The following is a 3128-nucleotide window of genomic DNA, read 5'->3' on the forward strand; positions in this document are numbered from 1 at the left end:
CTATGAGTCGGTTCTCACTTGATGGCACCTGACAACAACAACATAATGCTACTGGGATATTTTAATACACCACTTTTGAAAAATCATAGGACAACCTGAAAGAATCTCGACAAAGATACAGAGGAGCTAACCAACACAATCAGCCAACTTGACCTCATAGATGTGTACAGAGAATTCAACCCAAAAACAACACAATCTTTTACAGTGTACATGGAACATTCTTCAGAATAAACCATGTGTTAGACTCTAAATCAAGCCTCCATGAACTTACAAACATGAAAATACTACAAAGCATATTCTGAGACAACAGTGCTATACAATTAGAAATCAACAATAAGAAGACCAAGGAAATAAAGTCAAATACATGGACACTGAATAACACCACGTTTAAAAGCTACTGAGTAGTAGAACAAATAAAACACGAATTGCCAAAGTTACTAGAATCAAATGAGAAAGAAAATACAACATACCAAAATCATTGGGAAATGACAAAAACAGTGCTGAGAGGACAATTTATTGCAATAAATGCGCACTTCCAAAAAGAAGAAAGAATCAAAATCAGCACACAAACATAACACCTCCAACAACTAGAAATAGACCATCAAAGTAAATCTGCAGTCAACAGATAAAAAGAAATAATAAAAATTAGAGCAGAAACAAATGAGATAGAAAACAGAAAAACTATAGAAAGACTCAACAGGATAAGAAGATGGCTCTTAGAAAAGATTAAAAAATTTACAAACCATTGGCAAACCTAACAAAACAAAAGAGGGAGAAGACACAAACAGCATTCATCAGAAACTAGATGGGTGATGTTACAACAGAACCAATAGAAATAAAAATGATAATAACAGGATATTATGAAGAGTTGTACTCCAATGAATTTGAAAATTTTGAGGAGATGGAAACATTTTTAGAAAAGCACGACCTACAAAACATACATAGAGTGAAGTAGAAAACTTGAACAGACCTATAACAAAGGAAGAAATTGAGCAGGTCATCAAAAAACTCCTAACCAAAAAAAGTCCAGATCCAGATAGCTTCAATTGTGAGTTATACTAAACATTCAGGGAAAAGCTGTCACCAATGCTACTTAAATTATTCCGGAATATAGAAAAAGATGGAAAACTTCTTAATACATTCTATGAAGCAAACATAACACTCATACCAAAACCAGGGACATATATCACCAAGAAAGAAAACTATAGACTAATATATCCCGCAAGAGCATAGGTACAAAAATTCTCAACAAAATCCTAGCCAACAGAACTCAACAACACATCAAAAAAACAAACAAACAAACAAAAACTGAATCCTTGGGCAAAAGCTGTGACTAGGGAAGTGCGGCTGCTGTAGGTGCCTTAGACTTCTGGAAAAAGATGGCGGATCGGGTGGAAGTGCAGTGATGATCTCTGCTGAGAACAACACAGAATACAAGACCAAGAAAGCTCAGGGGATGGTCCCAGTACTCTGAACCACATATATAGGAATATTTAGAAGGTTGGAAGACTTAAAGCTGGGGAGTTTGTGGAAATCCATTGCTTTCTGGTTCGGGATGCTCAGCTGCTCCAGGAGCCATCATGTTGTGTGGGGCCAAGTGGGGAAAGGATCAGAGCAGCCACGGATGCCTGACAGAGCCGCAGAGATAGAGGTGTGGACATTCTTTTTTTTTTTTGTTGTTATCTTTCATTGGTCCCTTGCTGTCTGCATACCTCCATTCTGGTGACTATAGGGGTGCCTGAGCTGGTGGACACCTCAGCCCCACACTCTAAGGGTTCTACTACACATGTGCATAGATCTCCTCGAAATTTAAAGAGACGGTTTCCACTTAAAACCAAACAGCTGACAGATACTCAGCCCAAGAGCAGGCCTTTAACTTTTCTTATTTGCTTTTGGTTCTGTTTTTTAACATGGGAAAGAGAAGGAAAGGGCTGTAGGGAGAGAAAGAGACCTCATATTAGGCTACAGATTTCTTTTTTTGTAATTTTTAAAAAGTAAATTTTTTTTTCTTTTTGTTTTTTTTCTTCCTTCTTTTTCTTCTCTCCCTCCTCTCTCTTTTCTGTGAATAGAGACTGCAGTATCAGTCTTGTTTTTGTGGTTGCTGTTTTTTAGTTTTTTTTTTTTTTTTGGCTGGTATTGTTTTGCTGTTACATGCTCCCCCTTCTGCCTTTGGAGGACTTTTTTTCTCCCTATATTATACAAGAAGAGTCAGCAACTGTTACCATACAGCCAACCTACAATCACACCCTATAAAACACCAAACGCCAGGCAAGAAACAATACCAATTGCCATATAGCAGGGAAACAGACAACATCTGTGAAAGTTACTCTGAGTTAAACAATATGAAGAATGAAAAGGGAAGCCCACATCCTGATCACATCTTCCTGGAAGCAATCACAAAGCATAAAAAATACCAAAACACATACTGAAAACACATAAGGCCACAGATAAACATTCAACATGTTCAAGAAGCAAAAGCAGATGAACATATCAGCGCATGTCCAGAAACAAGATAAAGTGTCTGAGACAAATGACCTAGAAGTAGACTGCATTCTGGAAGGAGGGCAGGCCTTGGAAATGCCTGAGATGGAATTCAGAATAATGATCATAAAATGTTTCAAAACATTTAAAAATGGAGTTGGGAAACATAAGGAAGAAGCCAAGAAAGTACAACAGGAACAATCAAATAAGATAGATACAGCATTGGAAACAATTCAAAACCTACAGAAAGAGGTCCAAATAATCAATAACAAAATAACAGAACTAGAGAACACTCTGAAAGGGCAGAGGAGTAGAATAGATGAGATGGAAGACAGAACCAGTGAGCTGGAAGACAAATCTCTGAACACAACTAAGATAGAAGAACAAACACAAAAAGGATAAAAAAATTCTGAAGATGGTCTAAGATTCATGTTAGACAACGTGAAGAGGAATAACTTAAGAATTATTGGCATTCCAGAACAAGAAGAATCACACAACTCCACAGAGGAAACAGTTGAAGAACTGCTGGAAGAAAATTTCTCTAACATCCTGAAAAGTGAAAAGATAAACGTCAAAGAAGCTCAATGAACTCCAGGAAAGATAGACCCCAAAAGAAAATCACCAAGACATATCACAGTCAAGCTCTC

The sequence above is a fragment of the Chrysochloris asiatica genome, unplaced genomic scaffold (assembly GCF_000296735.1).
Source record: "Chrysochloris asiatica unplaced genomic scaffold, ChrAsi1.0 scaffold00167, whole genome shotgun sequence".
NCBI classification, from domain to species: Eukaryota; Metazoa; Chordata; class Mammalia; order Afrosoricida; family Chrysochloridae; genus Chrysochloris; species Chrysochloris asiatica.